Below are 11,707 nucleotides of genomic sequence, written 5' to 3'. Positions count from 1 at the left end.
AGGACTGTGAGTTCAGGTGTCTTTGTTAGGCCAGAGGCTCCCGGGGGGGGTCTGGGCGCAGGAGTGACACTTTGCCCCGCCACACTCCCCCCAAGCACTCCTCAGCTCCCAGCGGCCGGGCGTGCCTTGGCCAGTGAAGCTGGACCCTGACCATTATGACCTGGTTTGGACAGGAGGTGCACGGCGGGCCCTGCCCCCCGCCGCCCAGTCCCAGTGCCGTCAGGCCTTTGCTCTCCTCGGTGGGCAAAGAGACTAAACGTTTGCCGTCGAACAGACGGGAGGAAAAATCATACAGCCTCGAGTCACCTCCCTCTGTTGTCAGACACCTGCAGCTCCCCCAGACGGTGGTGCGGTCATGCCTGTCCCCGGGGGATTGTAGACATGGCACCCAGCACTTTCAGGAGAGATGGAAGAGCCAGCGGTCTGCACACATCCCAGGGGCCGAGATAGGGTCAAATCTGAGTAATTACACCTCTGGGTTTCATCTTAGCGCCAGTATAATCGCAGAGGCAGACCCTTCTTTCCATGACTGTTTTGTCCCTGAGAAGTTCAGGGGTGACTCGAGGGCACCGTCCGGTAGTCCGTCTCTTCAGAATACAAGCGTGTATGCTGCTGGGCCGGACTTCCAGACCTCCGCCTGCCAAGTGACCATCTCATTCAGCCCAGGAGGTCCGGGTTTGGAAAGTGAGGGGAGTGTACGTTTTTCCCACCTGAGAAAGGGAACATCTCTGGGGACCTCAAAGGGAGCCTGGGAAGAGGCGGAGCTGGCCGGGTGCTGGAGCTCAGGCTGCCCTGGACTCGGGCACGTCTGCCCTGATGACCGTCTGCGTCTTGTCTCTGGTGGTCCCGCGTGGATGGCCACGGGGGGGGGCGGGGCGGGTCTCCACCTGTCTCCCCCAAGGCCAGGCCCTCCTGGGGGCCAAAGGCAAACACGGGCAACACGCCAGCATTGCCCAATCAGTGCAGCTTACACATTTCAGTCTCCTTTCGTCTCAGCAAAATGTGCACCACTGGACCCATTTCTGATGATGCCGTCATCCTGGACTGTAAGTTGGATAATCAGGTTCACCAGCAATAAACTCCTGGGCCGAGGCAGCCACAGTAACGCACCTTCCAGGTACTGAGGAGCAGGCCACGGCTACCATTTCAGATGCCGTCCGACAGCGAGGCCCCTCGAGGTACGGGAGAGTTTCCCTGTGAAAAGTCCCAAGCGCTCAGGCTGCACAGGGCCCAGGAGCCCAGCTTTTCCTCCAGGCAGCCTCCACCGTCCCTTTCTCAGTGTGGCTTCCTGAGTTTGTAAATGTGAAAGTAACATGAAATTAAAAAAAAAAAAAAAAAAAACCAACACGTGCCAACCTGACGTGGGCCGCGGTTCCAGGGCAGGTGCTGCGTGGACGTGATGTCCCCGAGGCCTGGCGACGGTGAGAGGCACGCGGGCCTGCGTGATGGCTGCGGGTGAGCTGGCGGTGGAGGAGCGGGGCTCCTGTGCCCGCCCGCCACGCCGGCGGAGGGGCAGCCTGCGTGGTGGCCTGTCACCCTCTGCTGATACGCAGAGGCTGCAGGATCAGTCATTCTTCTATCACGTTTTAGCAGAGTCTTGTTGAAATCATTCCGCATCTGATGCAGGAGTGTCTCTGTGGGGGGGCGCGAAGCTCATTCCCAGGGGAGACACCTGGCGGGGCAGGGGGAGGAGGCGATGGCAGCTAGAAAGGGCGACCCCGCAGGGAGTGTGCAGGTGAGCACGCAGAAGTAGCATCAGCCTGATTCAAAAAGAAACAGAAGAAGCAACTCGGCCTCCAAGAAGCGGTCTTAAGGCAGGGAGGGCAGTTCCTGAATTTGGAAGTTTAATAATATTAGGTTGACTTAATAGGCTTGTGTCTTAGATCGCTTTTCTCTTACTGGATTTCTTCTCACACATTTTAGTTTCATGGGTCTTATGTTGGAAACTTAACAGTGAAATGCCCAGAGCCAAGGTGAGATTTGGTTTCCCTAGTGGCTGAGTGCACACAGAGATGGCAGATCCCCACATGCCAGGGGCCCAGGTGGCTCTGTTTGGGGGGGGGGGGGGCGGGGGAGGGCGGGGAGGGGTCCTGGGAGAAAGAACCGCCTACCGGGGACAGGGTCCCAGAGGGTTACTGGGGGATGTTGTTTTCCTGTCTGCTCACACTCTACCCCTCACCACACCCGACCCCCACTTCCCCACTCAACCTCAGCTTAGCCCATTTAACGGGAACCTCCAGAAGCAGGTACAGCAGAGAGCGGGACGAGAAGGGGAAAACGATCAAGATGCAGCCAAACTTTGGACAAAGCCTTGCCACCTCTTTGATGACATTTAAATTGTTCTAGGTACTGCTGATGAAAGAGTAAATCAGTTGATCTAAGAAAGAAATGGAAAATTTTATTTGAGACAAATTGAGGATTATAACCCGGGAACAGCCTCTCCGAAAACTCCGAGAGCTATTCTGCCCCTTAGAAGTCAAAGCACAGTTAACATAAATTTTTGGAGACAGAGGGCTATACATTAAATGATGTACTGATGACAGTTTACACAATCCAGATCTTCAGGTACAAAGTGGTGGGTCCTTGTGACCCTTTGCAAGGTGAAGAAAGAACGTTATCTTTTAAGGAGTTGTCTTGTTGGTTCTAGGAGGATGTTGCTGTTTATGGCTGGGCAGGTATTTCTGCCGACGGGGAGGTTTGGTCAATGCCTAATGCAGAGACACAATGCACAGCAGAGGGTAGAGAAGAGGCCAAAGGGCAGAGAAGGTTTATTTACATTTAAGTTTTTCTTGTCTCGCCATAAAATGGGTTATTTCACAGTACCTCTTCCAAGCCCCTCGGACATGCCAAGCGAGCGCTGCATCCGTCAGGGTTATGGGGTTCAGAACTGAGCAAAACGGCGAGCTTGCAGCGAGTAGAGGCTGGCAAGCGCTGAACAGGGCTGCCCGGGCCTGGGGGTGGCAGGTACACAGGAAGGACTGGGCAATTACATGTTGGTTTCCTTGCCCTCAAGCCAATCTCCCTGTCAGTTTATTAGCAGTTATCTTGAAGCTGTGTCTAAAACAAGACTTGGACAGCAACATCACATCCATCATCTGTATTGTCCTCAAAACTGAGTTGACCTGGTAAGTCTTAACAGGCCTTTTTCAGTCTTATTTCCTATTGTCTGTAACCTGTAGACTCTCAATTGTGGTAACACTGCAAGGACCCCAAATTCTGGACTTTTCCTCTGTGCTTGCCGATTTCAACTAGCCAATCCTCTCTCTCCTCCTCTCTTTCTCTCTCTCTCTCTCTCTCCTTCTCTTTGACCCTCCCTCCCTCAGAAAGTAGAGAGGAACAGTCAATACCTGCTTGCAGTTTGCCTCTTTCCCTCCACTTTCCCCCACAGTCTCTGTTGTCTCTTTATCACTCATATTATCACCGGTGAGTTTCACTCAATACTGCACTGCAGCATCACATGACTCTCAATCTTTCCAGCCCACGGTATCTATTTTTTTTTTTTTTTTTTTTGCGGTACGCGGGCCTCCCACCGCTGTGGCCTCTCCCGCTACGGAGCGCAGGCTCCGGACGCGCAGGCTCAGCGGCCACGGCTCACGGGCCCAGCCGCTCCGCGGCACGCGGGATCCTCCCGGACCGGGGCACGAACCCGTGCTCCCTGCATCGGCAGGCGGACTCCCAACCACTGCGCCACCAGGGAAGCCCAACACAATATCTATTTTTTAGCCACCCAGCTCCTAACCAATGAACATGAAATTTGAAAACCACAAATTTTAGGATTTTGTAACTGCAGCTCCAATATCAGGATAACAATTTCTTTGTTAGATAGGGTAACATCAGCTGCCCTCACAAACAAAAACCAAGGTTTCAGTGATTAAAGACAATAAAATGATTATGTCTTACACACATAACAATCCAGTGGTCTGTTCCTCATAGGCAGGGAATTTTCCGTCTTGTGGCTCCATTATACCCAAAGGTCCCATGGTCCTCTGCTTGCAGGAGAAGGGTAGCAGGAGGGGGGACCACTGGGGGCATCATTTTGAGCCAGTTGTGGAATTGGGACACGTGTCTTTCACTGCATCCTTCTGGCACAGCAATTTCATGGGAGCTGGGAAATGTAATTCCTGGCTTGACAGACATTTCCTGGTGACAGCTCCCAAATTCGTGGTGAATGTTGACAAATCCATAGTCATCCTTACGGAAGTATAGTGCTTTACCATTTACAAAGCATTTTAATGTAAATAATGACATGAAGTGGGCCTAAAAGATTTATTATCACTATATCATAAAGGGAGAAATGGCTTCAGAGGAGTTAACTTGCTCAAGGTGGTACAGCTAGACTTCTGGTTTCAGGCCCAGCGTGTAAAAAGGGCTTGGAAGTTGTCGTTCCTATTGTTACAACAAGAAAAACGCTGAGAAAACTGAAAATCAACACCTTTCCTTAATACTCGTCAGGGAATCGTGAAATGGGTGAATACGGAGATTCTCAGCTGAGATCAGCTTACTTGTAGCAGAAACCACCAGAGCCGTGGACGGGTAGGATCACTTACGTGGTAATCTTGACAAATTGCTGGAGGTTGAGTGTGAACTACCAGGCATTCTTATGATGAAGAGTCAAGAAAAATCTCCTCCTGGCTCTGTAGATAGAGGAGAAAGGTAACCATTTTGAACTATGCCCAGAACACCCTCCATAACAAAGGGCTACTTGCTAGAGTGAAAGACTTCACCAGAGCCTTCTCCCACATGGGAGATGGGCATTTACTCAATTCCAGTCCCCTCAAGCCTTCCTGTCTCACCTCAGGGGTAAAAAAAAATAGCTAAGAAACACCTGTAAAGGTGACAGCCTGGAGACACAGGCCCACTAAAAGACTGAGATTTAAGGCTACAATTGTAGAATGCTACCCCCTCCCCACGCCTTGCCTCCACAGCACCAGAAATCAAATACAGTGACCGTGAGTTACAGCTGGGAGAGCTGCAAGGCACAGACTGTGTTTAAGGAGTAGTTCCTAGGGAAGCCCAGGGACAACAGAGGAGGTAGCAGCAAGGACCCTGGAGGAAGGCGGAGCCTCCAGCACCTATGGCTGCAGCAAACATTACACACAGCCCAGCTGCTCACAGGTTAACATACATCCTAACACGAAAGGCCTTCTACCTCAGTTCCTATTACCTGATGTTACATTATGTCTGGATTTTAACCAAAAAATTGCAATGCATGCTAGAAGGTAATTTTTTTGAAACACAACAATATGAAGAGCATCAGAACCAGACTCAGATATGACACAAATGTTGGAATTCTCAGGCAGGGAATTTAAAATAACCAACTAATATGTGGAGGGCTCTAATGGAAAAAGTAGACATCATGAAAGAACACATAGGTAGTGTAAGCAGAGAGATGGAAACTCTAAGAAATCAAAAGGAAATGCTAGAAATCCACAGAAGTGTAACAGTATAATGCCTCTGATGGCTTACCAGTAGGCTGGGCACTACATATGAAGCAGTATAGTGTTATTTGAAGGTGGACTCAGATTAGTTGTACATGTATATTGTAAACCTGAGGGCAACTGCTAAACAATATAAAAAGAAAATGTAATTGATATTCTAAGAGAAGAGATAAATCGGAATCACATAAAAATGTTCAAAACCAGAGGAAAAAAAGAACAAGCACAATGCATAGAAAAGCTACAAACATGATATTTATCCAGCTGTATAAGTAATAACTATAAATGTGAATGGTCAAAATACACTAATTAAAAGACAGGGATTGCCAGAGTGGATAAAAAAACAAAGACCCAGCTACATGTTGTGTACAATAAACCCACTTTGAGTATAAAGATTATACAACTAGCGAGTATCTGAACCAAGCAGACTCTCATTCTTTAACTTCAATTCACTTGTCCTCTTCCCACAGCACACGCCGTCAATGAATTACAGAGGCAAGTACAGTTTCTAGGAAAAGCGGAGCCTCCCCACACCTCCGACGTTTATGTCAAGGGGGATAAACTAGGCCCTCATTCTCCTGAAAAGTCCTTGAGGGCTTGCTGTGATTGCCAACAGAATAGTGGATTAAATAAACCTAACTCCTGCTCCCCCTGCAAGGAAGCCTCAGGTCAGTTACCTGTTATAGGAAAGAATGTTTTAAATGGATCTATCTCCTCATATCTCCTGCTCTCCTTCACCCCCTACTACTCACTCCCCTCCTCCCACCCAAGACCGAGTGACCCTCAAGGGCAGGGACTGTTTCCATTTATTCCCGTAGCTCCTGAGCCTGAACACATACTTAATGAATGCTGCCTTGACTCAGCACAGTCATTCTGAGCATGGCGTTTTTCTGCAGGAACGCTCGCTGACCCCCTTGGCTACCCATCTGTTGCACGCCTGGCACCGCTGCAGCAGCATGGGACCTCCCTTCTCCCCAGCTGCCAGCATTCACTGGGAGTCAGTCATGAACTAAGCTGCTTCTACGCCACCCCATCCTAAAGGCTCATGAGTACCTTTTCTCCTTCCCACCCTCCGCATCCCATAACTTGAGGACAGGGATGCTAGAAAAGGAACGTCTCCACACGCAAGAAAGCTGCCAATTTCTCCATGCATGTTCTTCTTGGCTATACGTTATCTTTTTCCTTAGGAAAAGCACAATAACAATTTGCCCTTTCTTTCATCTCTTAAAATAACTTGAGTGTAAGATATACTTTAGAGCTTTCTGTACATGATAGCAAAACTGATCTGTGAATATTTGACAGTTCAATTAGTATCAGGCGACACTGCTTTGGAAATAAGAATATGAGAATCTCATCTTGAGCCAGGCAGATCAGCTGCTCCACCTTAAGGTCTGGAGGCCCAGATGAGCTCCTGCAGGTCCAGAGGTTTAAGGAGGAGAGATAGATCTACCTCTGAGCTGAACAGGAGGAGCTGGGCCCAAGCAGGAAGAAGAAAGGAAGTAGGGCCTCCTGTTGGCACCCTTGTTCCTGGTAATGAGCTCCAGCTGCCTCAGATTAAAGTAGTGCTTTGTGGCTGGTAAGGGTACCCCATTGCTCAAGGCCTTCACAGAAAACCCTGAAAATCCAGGTGCTGAGGAAGAGTATTCCTTTTACCTTCCTCCTACACCCCCGATACAAGAAATAGATTTGAACCCTTTGGTTCTCTTAGGTAGATACCTCAGCATAGAATTTCTGGGCCACAGATATTTTTTAATGAAAAGAAAAAAACCAATGTTACGACTTTAGGGAAGTTTCTAAAAGGCAAAAAAACTAGAACCAACCTCCATGTTACATAGAGAATATAAGTAAAAGACTTGGCCATAAACAGATTACACTGCAAGATTATTTGGAAACTAGAAGGATGGTAATAAAAATAGCAGCCATATATTCTCTACTCTTCAGTTGGTTAGATATTAGGTAATTATGACCAACAGCTGTAGTCTTCTGAGCCAGGGACCACCCCATAATAAGGTGTGGTTACCCTGCCCAGGCCAGGAGGGCTGGGAAACCCCAGGACATCAGGGTTTTTTTCTGGAAAGAAAGAACTGACAACCTGTTCCCTTCTCCCCCAGCATATCTGCAGGAAACCTCATGATTCATTTTAATTTACTTTCTGATGTTTCACAATTTTGGCATTCCCGTTGATGGTATCTCTCACTGATCTTAAAAATAGCCAAATATGAAAGCACATAAAATTTTGGATAAATCGAAAGTGCTTTCTGAGGAGGGAAGTGTGGAGGACCTCTGACCTGAACTTCCAAGCATAAGAAGATGGACAGGATGGCGGAAGTGAGAATACCCAATTTACAGCTGGGAACATCAAAGGTGCACAAGGTAAGGGGGTCCTTGGGCCACTGCTGACTCATAAGCCGTCCGGCTGGAGCAGTTTCTCTGCCGACTTTGTTCACCAATTTCCTCCAGGGGGCGCCGTCTCCTATTTTAGTGCCCGCTAAACCCAGGTTCCCTTTGTGTACAAAGGGAAGCTCACTAAGGTGGTCTTAGAAGCTGCAATGAAGACGGTTACAAAACAGTACTCTTCTGAAATTGGGCCCAGGATGTACATGGTCAGATTTTCTCTGCTGAAGAGCAGGTAGAGGATAGGAAATCAAACTCAGTCTACAGAGAGATTGCCAAAAATCTCTTGAGCCAGGGAGATGGATATCTTGTCTATTTTATTAAATCATAAGCTCTAAAAACAAATGGACAGCTTCTCTTCCAGGAGATGATTCTTAGTAAAAGACTGGAACCCCTTGCTTAGGTCTTTGTATGATGTCACCCAAGTTTACTCTTGCTGGAACTTGCCTCAGTGATAGTTGGAGCGAATGCAGCCAACCCTGTATGCCTTGTTCGGAGGGGAGTGAGGACCTGCTGTGGGCCCAGGGCGGCTCTTGTGTTTGCCAAGGGCCGTCCTCACCAGCAGCTGTCAGCCTGAAAACACTCCTTGGGACTTCGGTGGGAGTTTCAGAAAAAGAAATCTTCTCTATTCCCGTCCAGCATCAACAAAACCCAGGTGAATGGTGTTCATCGGCAAGTGTTCTACTCCACAGCTGCTCAAACTTGCAGGTAAGTTAATTATTCTACAGAAAGGTTTTCCTGCTTAGTATTCAGAAAATGTAGTAAAATCAAGATATGCAGAAAAAGCTTTGGGTGCAACAGGTTTCTGTGTATGTGCGTGTGTGTCTACCTGTACACACTGTTAACAAACAAAATTTAACCGAGTAAAATTTAAAGGTCTAATTGGCTTTATTAAACGATTCATGAGCGGGGCAGCATCCCATCTGGCAAGTAGAGAGGAGCTCTGAGGAGCTGTACCAAACGGAAGGCTTTTATAAGCAAAAGGAGGAAAAGAGTGGATTGCTTCAGGCTTAGGTAAGCTACCTGTGGGGGACAGGAGGGAACTGTGTGGTAGATTCCCTCACTGGTGCTGACCAGAAATTTCCATAGTGACCGGTTAAGACAGGGGTCCCCAACCCCTGGGCCACGGAACGGTACCAGTTCATGACCTGTTAGGAACTGGGCTGCGCAGCAGGAGGTGAGCGGCGGGTGAGCGAGCGAAGCTTGATCTGTATTTACAGCCGCTCCCCATCGCTCGTGTTACCGCCTGAGCTCCGCCTCCTGTCAGCATTAGGGTGAGTTGTATAATTATTTCATTATATATTACAATGTAATAATACTAGAAATAAAGTGCACAATAAATGTAATGCGCTTGAATCATCCTGAAACCATCCCCCCCTACCCCAGGTCCACGGAAAAATTGTCTTCCATGAAACGGGTCCCTGGTGCCAAAAAGGTCGAGGACAGCTGGGTTAAGACTATATTCCTGGGGGAGGTTGTAACTGCAATTAGGTTAGGTATCAAGTTTGGTTTGCTGATGTGGGGCTTAGCACAAGTGATTCCATTTTGTTGTTTCTGTGTAACAATACACAGTCCATTTCTCTTTATCTATGTATCACTTAGGTTGATTTCGGTAAGCCTACAGCTTCCATTCTTGGCAAACAGATACAAAATGTATGCTTTATTTCTATGTGACTCACTGGCATTCTCCTTCCTTGAGAGCTTTGTGCTCTATACATTGATTTGTTTTGCTCCCCCCGTTATCACGTACACGCTTCAGTGACAGCCTTCAACCCTTATCGCCTGAGATAATTGTCCTATGCAGGGAAGCCACAACATCCTGTTGAGTCTGCCTTCCCCGTATTGATGGAAGATGTCATTTAAAATGTAGGTGGGAATCCGCATGTGAACGCAGTCACCTGGGGAGGCCTTGGTGGGTTCAGTCCTCTACAGCCACAAGTGAAGAGCAGGAAGGCGTATAGTGGCGGAGCCTAGGTAATGGGTAGTAGGCCCCAAAAGAGCTATGGATGCAGGTAATGCAGAATGGGTGGGGTTGTCTTATGTCCGGTTTCTTTTTAGCCTACTCGCTTGTCTTTTCACCAGATGATTCTGGACAGTAGATGATATATGAGACTAAGTTACATATTTGAGGACTGCTTTGTGAAGGTTTACCGGGACATGGTGGGAGGGGTTTGTGGAGGGAAAGTTCCACTCTAATGCTGCACATGCTCAGTTCAGGGAGTTCCAAAGGGGGAAGAGGGCCACAGAGCTTTTGTCTGATCAACAGCCTCATTACCTGTCAGCCAGCCGCTCCATTAACACTAATGATGGCTTGTTTCCACTTTTGGCAACAAGTTCCAAAGCCGGTAGACTGACTGATGGTCATTTTCTACAGAAATGCACACCACTGCCTGCTCACTGTGCACCTACGTCAGAGGCGGCTGGAATGTTTCCCATAGTGTATCTTTATCCCCGTGAATCCTGAGGAGTCAGTGCCTGAAGTTTAAAAACTGTCTCACGAAGGCCAGTATATAGGCAAAGGGATCGGTGATGTTTCCTACAGTCTCACTTCACCTACAGGAAGTCCTATAGGAATTCCTCATCCATCATTTACCTTTAATGCTTAGAGAGTCCTACTCATCTGAGCATTACCATGATTTCTCAATATAAGTGTAGTGTGAGTATAATTGTGAAAATAAGGAACAAGCATACTCAGTGCCCATCAAGGGCTGGCATCAGAGACTATCAGTTAGTATGGGGGTCTCCAAATCCAAAACATTTCATTTTGGTTCCTTCCCTGTCTTGGCGTATGATTAATTACTTCATCCTTGTGTGTTCCCTAGTTTTTTTCTGTAGGAATAATAATATTGGGAGGGCCAAAAAGTGCCTTCGGTTTTTTTAAGTTAAAAATAAAAGACACATTTTTCATTTTCACCAAGAACTTTATTGAACAACGTATTCCCCCTTTTGTTCCACTACCTTCTCCCATTTTTCAGGCAACTTCACAATTCCATCTTCCCCAAACTTTTCATCTTTTTGAGCAAAGAACTGTTCCAGGTGCCTTTTACAGTCTTCCAGGAAGTTGAACTTTTTTCCATTAAGAGAATTTTGTAAAGACCGAAATAAATGGAAATCCAAAGGTGCAATATCTGGTGAATATGACCGATGAATCAGAACTTCCCAGCCAAGCTGTAACAGTTTTTGCCTGGTCATCAAAGAAACGTGCGGTCTTGCGTTGTCCTGATGGAGATTATGCGTTTTCTGTTGACTAATTCTGGACCCTTTGCATCGAGTGCCGCTTTCAGTTGGTCTGATTGGGAGCAGTACTTGTTGGAATGAATCGTTTGGTTTTCCGGAAGGAGCTCGTAATAGAGGACTCCCTTCCGATCCCACCGTATACACAACATCAACTGCTTTGGATGAAGACCAGCCCCTGTTGTGGTTGTTGGTGGTTCATTTCGCTGCCCCACGATCTCTTCCGTTCCACATTGTTGTACAGTACCCACTTTTCATCGCCCGTCACAATTTGTTTTAAAAACGGAGCGTTTTCATTACATTTCAGTAGAGAATTGCTGCAGAAATATGGTCACGAAGGTTTTTTTCACTTATGTGGAACCCAAACATCGAAGCAACTCACACAACAAGCTGGTGCAAAGGATTTTCAATGCTTGATTTGGACATTTTGAGTATGCCGGCTATCTCCCGCATGGTATAACGTTGATTGTTTTCAATTATTGTTTTTTTGTTTTGTTTTTGCGGTACGTGGGCCTCTCACTGTTGTGGCCTCTCCCGTTGAGGAGCGCAGGCTCCGGACGCGCAGGCTCAGCGGCCACGGCTCACGGGCCCAGCCGCTCCGCGGCATGTGGGATCTTCCCGGACCGGGGCACGAACCCGCGTCC

Source organism: Physeter macrocephalus, chromosome 12, assembly GCF_002837175.3.
Source record: "Physeter macrocephalus isolate SW-GA chromosome 12, ASM283717v5, whole genome shotgun sequence".
Classification (NCBI taxonomy): domain Eukaryota; kingdom Metazoa; phylum Chordata; class Mammalia; order Artiodactyla; family Physeteridae; genus Physeter; species Physeter macrocephalus.
This window is presented reverse-complemented; position numbering follows the sequence as displayed.